This window comes from Dermacentor albipictus, unplaced genomic scaffold (assembly GCF_038994185.2).
Source record: "Dermacentor albipictus isolate Rhodes 1998 colony unplaced genomic scaffold, USDA_Dalb.pri_finalv2 scaffold_38, whole genome shotgun sequence".
Lineage (NCBI taxonomy): Eukaryota > Metazoa > Arthropoda > Arachnida > Ixodida > Ixodidae > Dermacentor > Dermacentor albipictus.
The window spans coordinates 675968-697346 of NW_027225592.1; the positions used below are offsets into that span (position 1 = coordinate 675968).

The 21379-nt window shown below is 45.2% G+C and overlaps 1 protein-coding gene and 1 long non-coding RNA gene across 2 annotated transcripts in view; one reads left to right on the forward strand and one right to left on the reverse strand.

Moving 5' to 3' along the window:
• LOC135916919 (tachykinin-like peptides receptor 86C) overlaps nucleotides 1–21379 on the forward strand; it is a 386707-nt gene that overhangs the window by 62113 nt on the left and 303215 nt on the right. The gene's annotated exons all lie outside the window — the stretch shown is intronic.
• The window catches only part of LOC135916921 (uncharacterized), a 52251-nt gene continuing 44985 nt past the window's right edge, over nucleotides 14114–21379 (reverse strand). The window contains exon 4 of the long non-coding RNA XR_010569105.2: nucleotides 14114–14203. This is a non-coding gene — a long non-coding RNA (uncharacterized lncRNA). The remainder of the gene's footprint in view (nucleotides 14204–21379) is intronic.

The following is a 21379-nucleotide window of genomic DNA, read 5'->3' on the forward strand; positions in this document are numbered from 1 at the left end:
TGCCTTCTGGCTGACCCCACATCGGTTAGATTTTTTTCCGATTTTGCCTTCTCTCGACCTTCTCTGCGTTTCGGAGGCAATACAGCCTTGTGTGTAGGCAGTAGGCGCGTTTCTCTGGCCGTGTGCCAGGCGAGCGTAGTTCGAATTATCCGTGAGGGGAGGCAATACAGCCTTGTGTGTAGGCAGTAGGCGCGTTTCTCTGGCCGTGTGCCAGGCGAGCGTAGTTCGAATTATCCGTGAGGGAACCTTCTCGCGTTCGAATTAACGAACTTTTTTATACATAGACTTCTGTGGAACTGGGCCGGACCAGATCCTACAGTTCGAATTATCCATAAATTCGAATTATTGAAGTTCGAATTAACGAGCTTTCACTATATATATATATATATATATATATATATATATATATATATATATATATATATATATATATATAGGAAGCCCGTGTAAGCGTTCACACATGAACCCTGTCATCGCATAATGTCATTCAGTTGCTTCTACTGAAACGGTCTCAAGAGGAAGCTTTAGCTAGGGGGCTCCTATCTAAATACATACATGTAAAAGAAGAATTCGTTTTTCTCAGCAACCAATGCACCAAATTTGATGAGGTTTGTTTCATTTAAAAGAAACACTTAAGATCTAGTGATCACCAGTTTCGAATTTTCGTTTTAGGTCCTCAATGTTTTATAAAATTTGGCGAAATTAAAAAACTTTCAGAAAACGAAACTATAAAGTTTAGAACTCTAATTTAGCAACGAAAAATGATAATATGATGTTGTGAGTAGCATGTGGTAGTACATCTAAAGCGGACAACATTTATGTGTTACACATGAATCTAAAAAAAATGTAATATGGAAATACAGCTTTTGCAGAGCCCTTGTAAACGACGAAAGAAATTTACGTAATATATAAAATGACGTAGCACATTTGTCCCCTTTGAATGATCTATTGGATGCCCTTTACAGAACCACGATAACTGCTCTTGATGCAGAGCTATGAATTTGTAAACTTCGTGCTTCCATTTTTCTCGAACGTTCGAATATTTGAAAATCTTTTTAACAAAATTCAAGACCTAAATTGAAATTCCGCTTCCAACGGTCACTAGAATTTAACTCTCTTGCTCAAATGCAACAAATGTCATTAAAATCAGTCCAGGGGTTATCTCAGAAAAACGTTTTTGCCTTTTATATGTATTTGAATAGGCGGTGTCGGAGTTGGGCCCGAGCTGAACTTTCCTCTTAATGGAAATATTCCTTGACGGAAGTCAAAGAAACGTAGTTGGGAAGAATGTTTTTTTTTTTTCAAAGGCATTTTCTGTGCATTTCTTTTGCCATCGGGAACCACAGAGGTTATGCCGCATCTTTTACTGCACCAGCCATTTCTCGGATTCACGCCCCAGTAAATAACTTTGTTTCGACCTTCACTTGCTTCATCGGACTCAGCAGAACACGGTTTTCCGCCAATGCACGCGCAACATGCTGCACCTCACACAAAAGAACCATGCTGAGAACTTGCTCCGTACTAACCTGTCGAAGAAACCTGACTTGCATAATTTCAAAGCTGAATTTTCAAACATGACACCTTGGAGTAATGGTGGCTAGACAAGATTGAAAGTTTCAATTTGTGCTCGCAACTATGTAAAACCCTTTTATACTTTTTAAAATTCGAGGTAAAAGTGTCTTACAGATATTTCAATTCGACTCAACATGGGCACAAAGGATAAAATCTTGCTGGCCTCAGCGCTGGTTGCAATAAAGTGCTTTTCTACACTGCACATCACGCCGCTCTGCAGTCGTTTCTACTAACTCACGTCAGCGGTGTTTTCTCAAGCGGGCATCCACGTCGGCGTGCCGCAACAATGTTTTCTTTCCGTCTTTCCTAATTGGAGGCAGCGTTAGCACTGCCTGCAGGATACGTAATCCTCGCGTGCCTAATTCTGCTGCACATTTCTTTATGAGAGATTGACGCCGCAACAACGAGCTTCCCATCATATTTGGCCACTTTTTTTGTTTAATTAACGCGCGCACAAGGCACCGTACACGAAGCTTCATGCATTTCGTCCTCATCAAAACTGGGCCGCCGTGTTTGCTAGTAATTCTTTGTCTGTCGGCATGAAGGGGCTATTATACGCATGGTCTGCTGGCACTGGCATTCAGTGTACGCATAACCATCGCTTCATCATCATCATCATTATTATCATCATCATCTTTTTTGTTTCTACTGCAGGACGAAGGCCCCTCCCAGCTATCGCCAATTACCGCTGTGCTTGGCTAGCTGGTTCCAACTTGTGCCAGACAACTTCCTAATTTCCTCCTTGTACCTATATTTATGCCGTGCTCGATTGAATTTCCCTTTCTTTGGCACCGATTTTGAAACTCTAATGTCCTCTGGTTATCTGCCCCACGCATTACATGGCCGGACCAGCTCCCCTTTTTTCTAGAATATCGGCCATTTCCCCTTGCTCTTTGATTCACATCACCCTCTTCCTCTGTCTTGACGTCATGCCTAACGTTTTTCGTTCCATCACTCTGTGCGCGGTTCTTAACTTAATCTCGAGATTCTTTACGGAATGCCGAAGATAAAAGTAATGTTCAAAAGCCTGGCAAAGAAACAAGAATTCATAATCGCCAGTCAGCCTCTAGAGTATGTATAGGAATACGTTTAGCTAGGTATATTACTCACAGGGGACCCTGATCATGAGAACGAAATTTACAGAAGAATAAAAATGGGTTGGAGGGCATACGGCGGAAATTCCCAAATCGTGACTGGGTAGAGCTTACCACGAAAAATGTACACACATTGCGTTCTACTGCTGTTAACACATGGGGCACAAAATTAGAGGTTAACCATCGTGTATATATCCCTAAATATATACGCCGAAGTACCGACCAATGCAACAACAGACATCTGCCAGCAGCATCTTCACTAAACTCAGGAATACAGGCAAGGAAAGTTTAACTTTAATAAAAACTCAGTGCCCTCCCACTCTGTGAAGAAGGATGACCAGCGAAGCTTTGGATATCGGCCCCCTAATGGCGAACTGCACCTCCACCGCAGGTCGGCCAGGCATTGCACTATCTTCGCGATCGGCCCACGTATGGGGATCACTTAATCGGTCCACTTAATGGGGAATGCTTAACGTCTGCTTGACCTCCGTTGCTGGTCGGCCAGGCATTGCAATAACTTCAGGATCGGCCCACGTATGGGGAGTGCCTAACGCCGGCTTCACCTCCGCCCCGGGTGGGCCCGGCATTGCACTATCTTCGGGATTTTGTGTCGACACACGGACACGATCCTCGATGAACCAGCCCATAAAAGCTTCGATGTAAATGAGAAGGCGATACGGTCACAGAGGTTGCGACGCAAGAACGCAGTAACATTTACTTTAAATGAACATATCTTGGCCACTATTGCAGCCTTATACAGGATGTCGCAGCTATCACGCACCAAGATTTAAAAATGTGCAAATGCCACCTAATTTGACAGAACCAAGGCAATGTTCTTTTCCGTCGGCGATACTCAAGTTATCTTTTCTGCATTCTGGGTAATTATAAAATAAGTGCTAAATAATTAGACAACATCTCAAATATGATAAATAGATGAAAATTGTTAATATGGAAATTGTAAAGCAACATGAGGAATTCCCGATGAAGCTTTCTGTTGCTCAATACTTGGTATATAAAACTGTTTTTTCGAGCGTGAAAGTAGCCAGCGAGTAGACGCAAAGTACCTCGAGCGGCCAGTCGCGCGGCAATTTCGCGTGTATTCGCGAGCTGCTTTCACGCTCGGAAAAACACTTTTATGTAGCACGTATTGAGCAACAGAAAGCAGTATCGGGAATTCCTCATGTTGCACTACAATCTTCTCATTGACACTTTTCATACAATTATCATGTATGAGACGTTGATTAACTAATTCACAGTAGTTATGTAATTAGGTCGAATGCAAGAATAATCTGAGTATCTCGAAGCGACGGCAAACAATATTACATTAATTGTGTCCAGCTACGCGACATTTGCGTATTTATAAATCCTGGCGCATGATAGCTGGCGCGCCCTGTATACCAGGTAGCACACCCGCCGTGGTTGCTCAGTGGGTATGGTGTTTGACTGCTGTGCACGAGGTCGCGGCATCGAATCCTGGCCACGGCGACCACATTTCGATGGGGGCGATATGCGAAAACACCCGTGTACTTAGGTTCAGGAGCACGTTAAAGGACCCCAGGTTTTCGAAACTTCCGGAGCCCTCCACTACGGCGTGCCTCATAATCAGAAAGTCGTTTTGGCACGGAAAATCCCATAATTTATTTAACCAGGTAGCACAGAGACGAGAGAAAAGCAACTTAAGAACGATCTATAAAAAAATCTAAGTTATTTGGTTCTTTTCAGGAGGGCAGACAATCTTAATAATACCACGTTTTTCTACGCACGTCAGTGCATATTGAGAAACCTTGAAAAGTATCTTAGTTTTCATTTTGGATTTTTTTAAAAAGAAATGGATGGAACCTCCTAAAGCGGGAACTGTCGAAGGTATATGTAGTGTAGTATAGTAGTGTAGTGTATGTAGTGTAAGTCCGCGAGATATGAAAAAATACCACGTGACGGGGCGATTGCGCACGGTTATTGTGCTGCTTTCAAGCGTCGATGGATGAACAAGGTCGGTTGCAGCCATACTGGCCCGCGACAGGGCAGTATCTCTGGTGTAGGGCGTGCAGCTTTTATCGCATGACGGCACAAATGCGTGCTGTTGGCCGAGCGGTGCAGAAGCGATAAAGCGTCTAAGGAGACGAAAAAGAACAACATAGCTTTATTCTTTTGTGTTTGAATTGGGGAACAGCTGGGGGCCTGCCGACGAAGTGTAATGGGGTTGGGTGGGGAGGTGGCATTAGGACCGAAATGATTTTTCAGTGACATTCAATCTAAGAGCCGCCCTTTGATTATAATGCGTGTTCGAACTGGCCACCATCTGTCGCAATCCACATTTGGCGTCTCATACGCACATTTTCCAAGAGGTTCTTGATCATTGTATCAGTGATGGAGTTGCAGACATCCCTCACAAAAATGACTTTAGACTGTCTATAGAAAGTGTATAGGCTTTTTATAGACGACCTTGTCTTTCTATAGATTTGGACTTTTGTTGATACAAAGTCTATAGACTGCCTATAGACAAACGTCGCTAACGTTTATATTTCTTTTTGCCTATTTGTAGTCTATAGAAAAAAAGTCGATATGGTGTTTGTTTTTGGTCTACTTTCCCACAACAGACACCTATGGACAAAAGTCGATACTGTCTCTATTTATTTTTCTCTGTCATCTGTTTAATGTTTAATGTTTAATCCCGTACATCGTCAGAAGGAGGCGATGGGAGAGTGCGACGGTGGAAGCTTCAACAAGTAGGGCTTCATCAACACCACATAGCAGCGACATCAAAAATCACTTCGAGCAACTTCCACCGCAAGAGCCTAGGGGGCGCTCGCGATCCAGGGGACGCTCTGGCTCCAGAGAGAACCCACGGAGTCGCTCTCGATCCAGAGGGCGCTCTTGTTCCAGAACCAGGACCAGATCACGCTCCAGGGGTCGCTCCGGATCCCGGCGCCGAGGCAGTCAAGTCCGGTTCAGGTCCTGCTCGAGGTCCTGCTCCAGGGATCGCCGACCCGAGTGCTACCCAACTTGGGCCGACCGAGTTCGAGGAACGCCGGGAAAGGTAACGCGGGGCTCACCGCCAGAGCATGATAGAGGTAACAACAGACTAGCGCAACTTGAGCGTGAAAACGAGATGATGAAGAACACGATAGCTCGACTGATGACAGAAATTGCCGAAATTAAGAAGCGCAGTCAACCCGTCATGGCTGACAAGCAGCCAGCCACTCCCCAGCCAATGGAAGTCCCCATGGTTGAGAAGAGCGCTACGGATAAGCAACCGGCAGCTCCTCAGCCAATGGAAGTCCCCATGGTTAAGGTGATCGATACAGAGAGGCCCGCTAAGAAGAGGGCAATCGCTAACGAGCACGAAAGAGCACCAGGCAGGGCCAAATCGGAGATTCGCGAGTTGCTCTCCGCTCTAAGTGACAGCATAAAGCAGATAAATGAAAAGTTCTCGCTCTTCCACAGCAACATGGCGTCCATGGAGGAGCGCACTAATCAGCGGATCAGCAAAATTGAATCCTTCCTAGAAAACGTTGTAACACCTGTGCTGGTACCTAAAGCTCCTACACTCCCAGCAACAGCATCGACTAGTAACAGCTCGGGGGCGATCGGCCCTCCAAAGGTTAGCACAGCACCTCAAGAGCAATACGATGGCCACTCAAACTAGCTCATTCAGAATGTGGCAATGGAATTGCAGGGGTTTCCTTCCCAAGAGGGCTCCCCTGCAACAATATATTCGCTCACACGCAGAGAAGCCAAATGTTATCGTTTTACAAGAAACATTAACATCTAACGTCACGCTGTCTGGCTACAAGCCCGTAGCAAAACACGAAGAAGGACGGGGGATCGCCGTACTGATTAGCAACAAGCTGACCCACATCACTCACGACCTTAACATGACCGCAAGTAAAGTCCAATACATGATGATAGAGATAATTCCTAGCCCAACTAACCGCGAAAGTATATTCATCCTGAATGTCTACAGTAGTCCCAAAGCTCCAAGACAACGCTTCAAAGCCCTAATCACCAAGGCCACGCAACTAGCGCGCGACTGCCCTTTGATCATAGCTGGTGATTTCAACGCACCGTACCACACCTGGGGCTACCCATATAACACTAACAAGGGGGAGGAACTCTGGCGTGAGGCTATAAACCTAAACTTGATGCTAGTCACGGACCCAGTTTTCCCCACCAGATGCGGAACATCGTCGAGCCGTGACACGACACCGGATCTCACCTTTGTCAGGAGCAATGCAGCCGTCAAGTGGACGAACCTCGGGGTAGACTTTGGTAGCGACCATTATATCTTGGCCACGCACCTCCAAGTCGAGCAGAAGAGACAGCGTGTGTTCCAGTACACAGACTGGGACAAATTTCGCAAAATTAGGGAAGAGCGAACGGAGAGTGTGAAGAAGCCTAGCCTCGAACAATGGGTTGTACAGGTTAGGCAGGACATCAAAGCTACCACCAAAGAGGTTTGTACCGATCTTCCAGTGGAAAAGATGGACAGCCGTCTGGCTCACCTGTTGGAGGCCAAGCAGTCGCTCCTCGCCAGGTGGAAAGGACAACGGTTCAACCGCAGGCTAAGAAAAAAGATATCGGAAGTCAACAGAACTATAGAGGAACACTGCAGAGCCCTCTCTAAGCAACAATGGGATGAGGTGTGTAACTCGATCGACGGGCAGCTGCGCAACGGGGGCACCTGGAACCTCCTAAAGCATCTCCTCGACGAGACAAACACTAAAACCAACCAACGCAACACACTGGCGCGCACCCTACAGATAGCAAAGCGAGAATATTCGAGCAATGAAATTGTATCCCAACTAGTGAAGAAGTACCTGTCAGTCGCATCGGGCCCTACACCACCTTGCCCTGACTACGAAGGCTCCGACAACCCTGAGCTCGACGCAGATTTTGGGATTGAGGAGATCAGGCAGGCGCTCCATGCCCTCAACGGCAGATCGGCTCCGGGTCCGGACAAGATCACAAACAAAGCTTTACGGAACCTGGACGAGAAGTCCATCGAATACCTAACGGACATCATTAACCAAACATGGAGCAGCGGTAAAGTCCCGGAAATGTGGAAATCGGCCAACACCATTCTCATTCCCAAGCCAGGCAAGCCTCCCAGCCTCGATAACCTCCGCCCAATTTCGCTCACATCGTGCGTGGGGAAGGTTGCTGAGCACGCAATCCTAAACAGGCTTTCACGCTACCTGGAGGACCACGACATTTACCCACACAACATGATCGGCTTCAGGGTCGGACTCTCGACGCAGGACGCGATGAAGCTCATCAAGCATCACATTATTGACTGTAATACGCGGGACACGAGAGCCATACTAGGTCTAGATCTGGAAAAGGCCTTCGATAACGTTCTTCACTCGTTCGTTTTGAACACAATCTCGAGTCTTAACCTGGGGAAGCACTTTCATTCCTACACGAGATCTTTCCTGTCAAATAGAGAAGCCACACTTAAGATCGGGGACCTGACTTCAGACATGGTCAAGCTGGGGTCTAAGGGGACGCCACAAGGGGCAGTCATATCCCCAACCCTCTTTAACCTCGTCATGATTGGACTATCCAGGACACTCTCTGCTATCGATGGTATCAGTCATACCATATACGCAGATGACGTTACCATGTGGTGTACGGGAGGTAGTGACGGACAGGTAGAGACGGCCCTGCAAGAGGCGATTGATGCTACCGAGAGATACCTTGAGTCCACGGGCCTTCGGTGCTCACCGCACAAGTCGGAACTGCTACTTTATCGACCCAAGCGCAGAGGCCCGAAACCAAAGGGGTGGAAACCACTCGCCGAATGCGACATAAAACTGCGCACAAACGACGGAGGATATATTCCGAGGGTGGATGCTATCCGGATTCTCGGCATGATGGTAGAGTCGAATGGTTCAAACAACCAGACAGTGCTGCGACTCACTAAGAAGACGGACAATGCCATCAGACTAATCAGAAGAGTGGCCAACCGGCAGCAAGGCCTCGGAGAAGATAACCTCGTGAGATTGGTACATGCGTTCGTAATGTGTCATTTCACTTACGTCGCGGCTATGCACAACTGGCAAAGATCGGAGCGGGATAAGCTCAACGCATTAATCAGGGAGGCAATCAAGAGAGCTCTCGGCCTCCCCATATACACTCACACGGAACGCTTACTTCAACTTGGCATGCATAACACGCTAGAGGAAATAGCGGAAGCACAGGAGAGGGCCCAGTTCGTCAGGTTATCTACCACACAAGCTGGAAGACACATCTTACAGGACCTGGGCGTTTCCCCCACAGTAATCAAAACAAAGTTCTGTAGCATCCCTCGAGAGCAGCGGGACCGCATCATTGTCGCCCCGATCCCACGAAACGTCCATCCAGAGCACAACGTGGGAAGACGTCGGGCGCGCGCGAAGGCTCTCCTGGAAAAGGCTCGTGAACGGGCTTCGGAGAACAGTTTCGTAGACGCAGCGCGCTACGCCGACGGACAGGCCTTCGCTGTAGTTAGCGTAGATCATGAAAGGCAAATAACAAACGCAATCTCGATTCGGACGACGTCCTCTGAGATCGCAGAGCAGGCTGCAATAGCGATGGCCTTATTGGACGACAAGAGGACATCAATCTACAGTGACTCCATATCAGCTGTTAGGGCATTTGCCAAAGGTACCATATCCGAGCTGGCCCTAAGGATACTAGGAAGCAAGGAGATCAAGCCACACACATTGATCTGGTTTCCAGCCCACATGGGACAGATCGAGGGTGCCCCGCCCAACCTCAACGAGTCGGCACACGGAGCTGCGCGAGGGATCATCAACCGCGTAGCTACCGGGCAGCCTGACGCTGGGGGTACTGACAATCGGGACTCTCCTTCATCCTACACCGAAATAACTAAGCACTTTTATTTGGCTCGGAGGATCTACCCCCTCCCACATTGCAAACTCAATAGACCTCAAGCTTTGACACTCAGGCTTCTACAGACGGGGGTTTACCCAAACCCCCTACTTCTTCACAAGGTGTACCCCGAAATTCAAACAACAAATGCATGTGCACTTTGCAATGATTTAGCGAGTTTACCTCACATGCTCTGGCGATGTCCCGCGTTACACAGCGATAAAAACAACACTTCTTCACGTTGGGATGCGGTCCTACACAGCCCCAACCTCGAAGAACAGTTATGGGCTGTCCAACGGGCCCGCGACGCGGCGGAGAGACTCGGCCTCTCTGTCCCGACGTGGGAGCGGCCCGCTGCGCGCTAGTGCGCGCCCTAAAGGACCCTATTAAAGTTTTTCATCCATCCATCCATCCATCTGTTTAATAGACTTTCTGTAGACAAAAGTCGATAAGATTTCTATTTCTTTTTGTCTATTCGCAGTCTATAAAAAAAAGTTGATACGGTGTTTGTTTCTTTTTTGTGTACTTCCTCTCTATACATTACATATCGACGAAAGTCTATACAGCCTCTATTTTTCTCTGTTATTTGTCTATAGACTTTCTATAGATCGACAAGAATTCTATTTCGCTTTGTCTATACGCAGTCTATAGATGGTCTATAGACGAAAGTCGACAAAGTGTTTCTTTTTTCTCTACTTCCCCTCTGTATACTACCTATAGACAAAAGTCGATACAAGCTCTATTTATTATTCTCTGTTATTTATATATAGACTTTCTATTGACGAAAGTCGATAACATTTCTATTTCTTTTTGTCTATTCGCCGTCTATAGACGGTCTATAGAAAAAATTTGATAAGGTGTTCGCTTCTTTTTTTTCTATTTCACATCTGTAGACTACCTATACACAAAAGTCGATACTGGCTCTATTCATTTTTCTCTGTTATATATCTATAGACTTTCTATAGACGAAAGTCGATAAGATGTCTATTTCTTTTTGTCTATTCGCAGTCTATAGATGGTCTGTAGCCGAGAGTCTATAAGGTGTATATATCTTCTTGTCTATTCCCACTCTACGTAGTTCTTCAACCACGCACATGCATACATTCACACACACACACACACACACACACAAACACACACACTCACATATATATATATATATATATATATATATATATATATATATATATATATATATATATATATATATATATATATATATATATATTGCTCTGTGACCGGCCACTCGAGTCGCACTGCGTATAATTGTGGGCTTCTTCACGCTCGGAAAAACACTTCTATGGAGCACGCGTTGAACAGAAAACTATCGGGAGTTTCTAATGTTGCTTCACAATTTGATCATTGAGAAAATAATTGAGGCATTAATTAACACTCATTACCTAATCAGGGGAATGCAACAAAATAATCTGAGTGTCTCCAAGCAATGGCAAACAACATTACCTTGGTTCTCTCCAGCTACGTAGCATTTGCATAGCTTGAAACCTGGCTCAAATTAAGTGAAACACCCCGTATACTTCTTTGCAATTCGAATTATTTTCCACGGTTTCCTATATCATCGCCGGTGAAGGCCATAGGGTGGGACGTCACCAGTGGTCATGTTAACTTGCGCGAACAGCCCGTATGCCGATTGTGGTAAGGCGTGAGATGAAGCATAAAACAGCCGATACTGTAAAATTCTTATTGCTTCAGGTTTGCAAGGCGTCTATAGATTGACAATAGGCAAACATCGTTAATCTGGGTCCAACCCGTGTACGCTGTATCCAAGCGTCTGCAGGTACCTGTGGATAATACGGAGCAGCGTTTGATATAAGCCACTGAAGTTCTATACAACTGAGATTGCTGTAGAGCCTATTTGTAGACTTTAGTATACACATAGTGCGTACTTCCGCATTTGTTGACCACATGATATGATCTGCGTCGTAGCTCTCGGCAATCCTAATACAGTCTTTACAGTTGTCATAGCATCACTTTTGCGGCAGTAGAGGAAAGCAAAATGGCGATCTAGTTACGATAATAGATGTTGTGAACGCCAACTTCACCTACGAGTGGATTCCAAACAGGCATCAAGCTAACAGCGCAGAGTCTCGTAATGTTTGCAACTGACAACACGGACTTTGTGGGTGTGCGATGAACCGATGTCCCGCATGTGGTGTGCGCGTTGTGTGTCGTCCGATTCTCAGATACATTTCATGTTGTCTTCACAACTCGGCGGCATCACTAACATCTGGCGGCTTTTTGTTGACTGATATCCTGTGCTATAAACTCATCAAAGTTTCTCATTCACCTTAAATATGCGCCAAATTCTCTAAGCCCACCCAGCATTTCGCCGGCGGTATTCCTGCGTAGCCACGCATATGAGTACCTCATTGCCATGCTGATTGCTTTGACCTATCATCGGAGCGGAAAATTAGCACTAACGTACATGCGGGCATCACATTTGGCAGTACGCAGGAAGATATGCTACAAATGCGCTGTATAACTCATCGTCGCTGGCGATAATGCGCCTGAATCGCCTGAAGGGCCCTGTAACGGTTTTTACAAACAGCGCATTGACCCATCCCTTGAGAAAATGAGATGAGTTTCACATGAAAGTCTGATGAGTTTTGACATCACAGCCATTAGACTTTCTGATAAGTTTCTTTGGAATTTTCTGATCTATTCCTAATGTCATTCTAAAACATATTGGCCACCGTCTTTCTGTTGAATTCTTGATGAGCGTTTTTCTTGTGAGCTTTAAATCTCTTCCTAATTTGCGCTCCAAAGCAGTTTTCTTGTGACTTTCTCATGTCTTCCTAATGAATCTCTAATGAGCTTATACATTTGACTGCTGGTGCTCCTAGTACTCGTATAACAAAACTGGCCACGATATGTGGTAATATTTTCTCATGTGTTCCAATGGCAGTCAGACCTTTTTTAAAGATGTCATCTGTGCATGACTGTCTTTGGTGCTTGATATATGCAGCCTGTATGCATGTATGTCCAGCGAAGGAGCAGCACTTTTAACATATACATGGGCCCGTACATATGCTGCATGTTAGACATTACTCAATGAAAGAAATTTTACAAAAATATTTATCGGGCATATCAATGCTTCCTTAAATGCAGAAGGAGGTTAAGGGCCAAACAATGAAACCTTCCTTTCCTCAGTAAGGAAGCCTTCATTGCGGTGAGGCCACCTTATGTCACTTTGAAAGCTTCCTAACTGAGGCGCCTTCGGTGAAGGCTTCCTTGGTACTTCCTCAGCATAAGCAGCCAAACAATGAAATCTTCCTTTACCTCACTAAGGAAGCCTTCATTGCGGTGAGGCTACCTTATGTCACTCTGAAAGCTTCCTTACTGAGGGGCCCTCGGTGAAGGCTTCCTTGGTGCTTCCTCAGCGTAAGGTAGCTCCAAAGCTACCTTCATGCGTGCTTGCACCGCTCCTGGCCCTGAACGAGTGCTTCACCTCACTGCTTAACCACGTGGCATTCGCTTGCGCATGCGCACTGTCGCCCACCTGCGGAGAAGCGCGAGCACGGTACGTCTTGCCAGGCATGTTCGTTTCAGTCACGCGTGCGGCATGAAAGCATTGCTAGGCGTTGCTAGGCGTTTCAAGACGCCGGCGTGCCAGCGTTGCTGGAGCACATCAAGTTTTGCACTGTAATGCTCAACTTTTTTTTAACTTTAGTAAACAAAACTAGAAGAAAGCGTCCACGTTTCTCTATATTAGCTATTCAATTTAAAGATTGTGCGACGATACAACATTTTTAATAGAATAATGGTGTTCGCGGAAAGATTTGAAGAAATAATCTCGAACCCAGGCACGCGGCAACCGCTCCTTAGGTGAGGACGGGTGAAGGGAGCTTTCAGAGTACGCTTGCTTCCTCCATCGGTCCTTCGCTGTAAGGAGGCCTCACGTAAGGTTAGGAAGCGCTCGAAGGTAAGGAACGTTTTATTGTTTGGGCCAAGCTACCTTCATGGGTCCTTACACCGCTCCTGGCCCTGAACGAGCGCTTCGCCTCACTGCTTAACCACGTGACGTTTGCTTGCGCATGCGCGCTGTCGTCCACCTTCGGAGAAGTGCGAGCACGGTACGTTTCGCCAGGCACGTTCGTTTCAGTCACGCATGCGGCATGGAAGCGTTGCTAGGCGTTGCTAGGCGTTGCACGACGCCGGCGTGCCAGCGTTGCTGGAGCACATCGTTTTGCACTGTAATGCGCTACTTCTTCAGGTTTAGTAAACAAAATTAGACGAAAGCGTCCACGCTTCTCTATATTAGCTCATCAACTTAAAGATTGTGCGACGATACAACCTTTTTTATTGAATAGTGGTGTTCGGGTGTTCGCCTAAAGCTTTTAGGAGATAATCTCGAACCCAGGCGTGGCGGCAACCGCTCCTTACGTGAGGACGGGTGAAGGGAGCTTTCAGAGTATGCTTGCTTCCTCCATCGGTCCTTCGCTGTAAGGAGGCCTCACGTAAGGTTAGGAAGCGCTCGAAGGAAAGGAACGTTTCATTGTTTGGGCCTCAATGAAAGGAAAACACAGTCAGTATCAGTCTGGTTACACATGTGATATTTTCCTTTCATTTAATGTTGCTACTTATCATTCAGGAGAGGCTGTTCTTGGGGTAGAGGGTCGTCGTCTTGAAGGGAGTGCATGTGTACCCTGCATGGTATAAAGGACAGAAAATTAACAAAACTTGGCAATCAACCACAGAAATACACGCTGTCCACACGATAGCCCACATCGTTTGTAATACAACCTGCCGGCGCATTTCCTTCGTCCATGAAAAAAGGTGAAAGATGGAAAAGAAAAGCAACCCGTTCCTGCGCGCATGGCGTGCAGAGAGAGAAACAGACAAAAAAAAGAAGGCGCTCACACTCCTCGGAGCGCGCACGCCCCGCGCGCGTAGCTCCTGCACATGCGCGGCGGTGCGCCGTCTGTCCGCGTCAATTTGAATTCTCCACGAGTGCGCCGGGCACGTAAACGCTTGTAGCGGTGTCTGCCTGCACGTTGGTGCCTGTGTATGCGTGTCTTCTTTGTTGCATCGCACGTCAACTACACTGAACGGTAAGCTTTAGCAAATATGTTTTGCGTCAATGGGGCTCTTGCATTGCCCAGGGGACGCTGCGAAAATGGTGCTAAAAAGCGCCCTCTGTCCTGAACTGGGTAGTACCAAGCTCGGTCATCTGCTTCGGAAAGCACGTTTACAATATGGACTCGCCACTTTCGGTTTTGTTGTGACACGGCTTGCAGTGAATATCGGGCGCCGAAGATTTTTCAGGGGTGGCACGTTGCGTAAAGGCAATAAATCATGCAACGCCGAATACGTGTATGCCATTCAAGAAATAAGCGGCGAAGTTTTAGCGCGGTGTCAATCGCAAGTGAAGCGAGTCACGTACGAAGTTGAACTTCAGGTAACGTTTGCACGCTGCTTGATTCAGGTGCACAAACGCGAGGAAATGCTTGCTATAAATGAATTCACAGCAGCGATAAGCAGACATGTGTACGGAACTGCTCAAGAGCATGACGGTACGCGCCCCGACGGCAGCGGTGTTTCGACATGCCGCGAAACGGTGGGCCTCCTGGAATCTTTGTTGACTGCATGCCGCTAGACAAGTAGCGACCGTCTGTCCCTTTAGCAACTGATAAATAACTGATGCACTGCATATGAGCTCGCAGTCACGTACGTGCGAATCGCGCTGCAGCGCGAGCTCGTGCTATCCTGCTCGCTTGACGTAACTTAACTTAATTACAGCGCTCGGACATCGATGTGCTGTAATCAACGCTACCTTGCTGCGCTGCCTCAACGTGCTGGCTTGATGTCAAGGATGAGCACATTTAACTCTCGAATCGGTGCCGCTCGTAGTGGGGTAGTTAATTGTAGCCGAATCAGCCCGACCATTTGTGGTCATTTGCACACACCTGGCTACTTCACCAGTTCGCACCAGTCGAATTTTTAATTGTCGCTATGGCCGGGTCTCCAATCGTGAATCACAAGCCATGCCTGCTGCTATGTCGGTCTGCCGTTGGGACTGTAGGTGCAAAATACCGAATTTTGTAACGCACATAATGAAGCAAGCTTCAAGACAGGCGAAGCAGTCAGCATGGCGCGAAGTTTCGCCTATCCGGCCAGCGTGACGAACTACAGCTATCCACCGTGCCCGACGCTCCGCTTCGCGAGGCCTTGATGGAAAACGGTAGAATGTGATGTTGGGATTCTGGCCTTCTTGTTCACGGCAGCCCACGACGCAGAAGTAACTACGGTGACGGTTTATCGAGGCTGAGCTAGGTCTCTCCAGATCAGCGTCTCCGATTCCTTCTGCCTCCAACATTATGTCTCACGGAGAGTCCGTTTTCGTTAAATTATAGTCTGCGGCTAGCTCGCAGCGTGGTCAGCGTGGTCTGTGAGAATTGACGAGCCTTTTCGCACTTGCAACAGGGCAGAAAAAAGTTCGAATTGACGCAAAACTCGGGCTAGAAACGTGCTTCGCCACACCCAGGGCTCAATACTACCCAAGCCGGGACTACCAAGATAACGTTTCGCGCGCCGGCACCAGGCGCCGCTACTATACCTCATACTCCAGCGCAAGACGCCCATAGCTCATGATTATGTGAGCGCATTTCGTAGCAAGAACCGGCTGCATGTAGCGCAGGCGACTCGGGTATGGTGTCGGTTTGTCGTTGCCATGATTTGATAACGCGCTCTTGTTCTCGCTTCTACTATACGAAATGTTGTACGGAAAGCTCGGGCTTTAGCGTTGTTGTTTAGCGTTATTGTTAATTTTAGCGTCATAGTTTAGGTGCGTAAAAAAGGAAGTACACCATGTTTTAACTTGATACTGAGCTGCCACAAAGCAGAATGTGTGTGTTGGGCAGCCAGTGTGGTAGATCTCATTTCGTGACGCTCGATCCGGCGTGATCAATGATGCGCCGCATGTGTAGTGAAATTCTCGTGACACGGTTTACTTATATATCTCGAAATTGTGTTAGCACGAACAATTTTCAAACAGACACGTATAGTTGAATAACTGCTAGCGTACTCGGATGAAAGGCCGTGTTTGCGGGGCATGCATCAGAGGTGTGTGCGCTGCCGTTTTCGTATAGTTTAAAAGTAGCAGTATTTTTAAGGTTCTTGGCAACCATTCTAAATAATTTTGGGAAGTTACCGCAAGCAAAACACGAGACTTGAAGCAATATCTAGCAGAAATATGTAGATTCACCCTATCTATTTATTTGCAACCGCAAACGCTTTTGGAGCATGAAACCTGCGATAAGCTCAGTCACTCGCAACTTCGCAACTTAGCCGAAAAAATTAGAGAACAATAAATTAGTCGCTCCGGGAAGCACCTTTACACGTTTCAAACTGAAGGCATTGCGTTTGACGGTAGTTGGAAGATTAGTTTTTTGTCTCTTTTATAAACAGTTTAGCAGCAGAAGTTATCTTTCGGGCTATATGAAAAGCGTTAAGCGCCTTTCGATGCTTTGGCGTTATGCAGTTTACGTGCTGTTAATCACCAGGCAGCTGCTGGCGCAGATTCGCATTGCGCCAGTCGTGCTTCGTATGAAGACCTTGTCATGCGTAATAAGTGTTCCGGTTTTCATTACTGTTGCATATAGTGCCGTCGTCTTGGACAGACTGTATACTATATGCGCTGTACAAAAGAAAAAAGAGCCAGATTATCCATTTGGTGGTCTTTTCTTAGTAGATAACGTACAGATTATTCAAATAATTTAGTGGACATTGCATTTGTTCTACCCTTATCAACACACCTAAGAGATCGTAACATGATTTAGTTGATAAGTAACGTTATCGATACGCCCCAATTTGTGTGCATTCTACTGAAAGTGTGGCAAATGTATTCATCTCGAAGTATGAGAAAAGAGACATTGCAGACTGTTCGAAGCGGAAATAAATTGGAATTCTTAACGTGATTGTTCAAAGCTGCAGTCACTATGCTGAGTATGTTCGTTCGGCACGGCATATTGCATTAACACCTGAAAAATGTGCACAGTCGATCCAGCCGGGTATCTTTGTTTCAACAATTACTATTATAGGAATAGTTTGGGATTCTCGCATTTCTTTTCTTTTTATAAATACACTTTGTTTCACATGAACCTGTCTTGAAACGAAACGTACCGTTGCTGGCACCGGTGACCATTACGGTTGTCTAACTGCTTATCATACTTTGACACCAAGGACAACATTTGGGAAATTACTTGTGCTTAACAAATTAAATAAAGAAACGATAAAAATAAGGGAAATTAAAGTGGATGAAAAAACAACTTGCCGCTGGTGGGAACCAAACCCACAAGTTGTGGGTCGGTTCCCACCAGCGGCAAGTTGTTTTTTCATCCACTTTAACTTGCAGTAATTTATCGTTTCTTTATTTCATTTAACCGAACCCACAACCTTCGCATGCGAAGGTTTTGGATTCGGTTCCCACCTGCGGCAAGTTGTCTTTTCATCCACTTTAATTTCCATTAATTTATCGTTTCTTTAATTCATTTAACCGAACCCACAACCTTCGCATGAGAAGGTTGTGGGCTCGGTTCTCACTTGCGGCAATTGTTTTTTCATCCACATTAACTTCCATTAATTTATCGTTTCTTTATTTCATTTATTAAGCACAAGTAATTTCCCCTATGTTGTCCTTGGTGTCAGTGTTTGTTGGCTTCTTATGATATGAGTAATAAAAACCAGGCCCCTCGGTTAACCCCCCTTCTTCTCATTGCTTATCATACTGTAATATAACGAAACGTTATAATGGTACTGATTCATATTGCCATGTAGTTTTTAGTCACAGGTAAACAAAGTTAACTAGAGGCATAAGTGATGAGAGCAAATGATATAGAAAACTACTAGTGAACCGTAAAGATAGCTCATTGAATAGTTTTCCCTCACATTGTTGCAGTTGCTTTACGTGTGTGTCTCTGTGTCTTTGTCTTCCGTGCTGTACCCGTGTGGCCATCAACTACGAACTTGCCCAAGCCCTTCTAAGCTTTATTAAACAAGGGATTCAAGTGAGTTGAATCTAATACTGCATGTCAAGTGACTGACGTGTTATTCGTTTTATCTAAATATTATGGACTGGCAGTACTTGGCAAACATTAAACCACAATATTTTTATCGCACTTAAGCTGCGGGCGTCATAGATAGCCAGAAAATGTTTATGAAAACAGCCAGGGAAGGCTTGGAAAAAGATCGTAAATTTTAAAATGGCCACTTAGGTATGCTGTCTTGTTATATGTCATAGAAAGTTTCCAGAGAATCTCTCTGTTAAATATCTTTGTAAAACTTTTCACCTCATAAAAAGTTGAGGGAAATTGGTTCCATTTATTGAAAAAGAAAGAAAGTCAAGCATACTGACAAGGCATGTTGTACTTAATTTTTTTTTGTGTGTTAACTAAGAGTACTGAACCTCAAAACCCCAGAAAAAATTTTCATCTTTGAAAGCACCTTAAATAATTTACTGTAATAGAATTCATTCGAACTATACTATCAGTTCTGTTTCCTAGGAGGTGCATATCTGTCGTGCCATGACACAAATTGCTCGTGTGGTATTTCGGGTGCTTATGTGGTATACCTAACTTGGAAACCTGTTAGCATGCCCAAGAGGCCTCATTACCTGTAAGAAACTAAGTGACCATATCAATACAATCAATCCACCTGCCTTCTGTTGAATTTATGGCCAATGACCCATTCATTTAAGAGTATGACAAATACATTTAAATGTGTATTAAGCAATATAAATTACAATCTTTGGCATGATACTGTGAATACTCCAGTCACGTCTTGTCAGCATATCCCTCTTCACGGGTATACTTAACTACCAGCCAAAAATGTACAGACAGTCCAACTGGATAACGTTTCAGCAATAAATATAGAGATAATTTCGGATAAGTACATTAATGCATCATATATGAACTTGTCATGAAAGGGAGCATACTCTTGCTGGCACTAGCAGCAGCTGTGACTGTTTAATTGTTTACCATACCATAAAATAAAACATTGTACAATGGTACTGATTTGTACTGACAAGCAGTCATTGGTCATAGCTAAACCGCATTAAGTATTGACTTAGATGGTTTCAGCAAATATATTAAGCTGCTTAATGAACATCTAAAGAATTCGCACTTGGTATTTTTGCCTCATATTTTGCAGCATGCACCTGCAGCATCTTTAGGTCTAATGACACAAAGGTCAAGGCCAACCTGGCGACCATGATTGCCAAGGCGAAGTAGTGTAAATATTTAGTCTCTTTCCATAATAGCATAAGACGTGTATGTTAAGAAATTCATCTATTATATCGTGCAATAAAAATAGTTAATTCATTGACGGTGCAGTTGTTTTCTTTTTTTTTGCCCTGCATTATTCCGCACTTCAATTCTCTCTGTTTATGCAACATATATGAAACTACAGCTGGTTCAGGAGCATTATTAATCTACTAACATTAATGCATAAGTTCAGATGAAAAGTAACAGGTGTACATGCACAAAAACATTCAAAATTTTTTGCTACCACGTGTAAACAAAAATGTAAACTAACTTGTAGATAGCCGATAGCTATGGAGTTATGGCCTTATACACACTTCATAGACTTGTCTATAAAATGTCTGTGTCTGTAGACTGTCTATAGAATAATGGAAATTCATGTTTGTTGACAAATGCCTGCAGAATGTCATTGAAAAAAGTGTATCGGATTATAAAGTTCTGTATTTGTAGACTGAAGTCTATAGAATGTCTACAGATAGTCTATAGACATTTGGCTATAGAATACTATAGACTTCAGTCTACAAAAGTAGAACTGTAAGCCTATACACTTGTCCATAGACATTCTGCAGACAACTCTCTACAAACATGAATTTTAATTAATCCATAGACAGTCTATAGACAGTCCATAGACTCAGACTTTTTGTAGACTAGTCTATAAAAGTGTATGCCCTTAAGTCTATAGATAGTCTATACACAGTCTACAGACTCAGACTTTTTATAGACTAGTCTATAAAAAGTGTATAGCCATAAGTCTATAGACTCTCTATAGAATATTCTAAAGAAATGTCTATAGGCAGTCTATAGACTTCATAGACAAATGTCTATAGACTGTCTATGGACTTTCTATAAAAATTTTTGTAAGGGTTGTCTTATTTTTCCTTTTAGCTTCTGTGGTTGGTGCCCGGTATACTTGATCCTTGACGTAGCCATAGTGAAAGAAATCGAGGGGAGTAAAATCTGGCCACAGCGCTGGCCATCAATGGGCCCATGCCTTGCAATCCACTGCTGCGGGAATACATGCAGCCCTTTGCAAGCTTTCTTGGTGCCCTGTGCGGGAGCACCATCATGCTGATACCAAATGTCCTTGATCCTAGCCAATGGAACTTCGCAAAGAAAATCCTCATGCGCCCCGTCAAGTATGTTGTTGACGTATCTTTCGCCTGTAAAGGCACATTCACACCGAAAGCGGAGCGTTTAAGCGTACAAGCGGACTTTCAAAGTGGCGAGGCGGCGAGCGCCCGCGCCTGTTCAGACCAGCCGCGTTGTGTGGCTGTCTGCGCTGCCGCGAAGGCGGGACATCTCGCAATATCTTTAGCAATTTCAGGGACGTGCCGCCATCTCGCGGCACTTTGGGTTTGTACACGCACTTTCGATATTTTTCTTCGTCGTGGGTTGGCGCGCTCTCGTCCGCTATCTACTTCTGCAAAATGATGAGCTCAGACGAAGAAGACGAGATGGTTGGCATTTTACTCGCCACTTGTAAAGTCGCTTTTCGAGATTTGCTACAGCGCAACACAAGGACGAAAGAAGGTATAAAGCGACGACACGACGCCGTGTCGTCGTTTT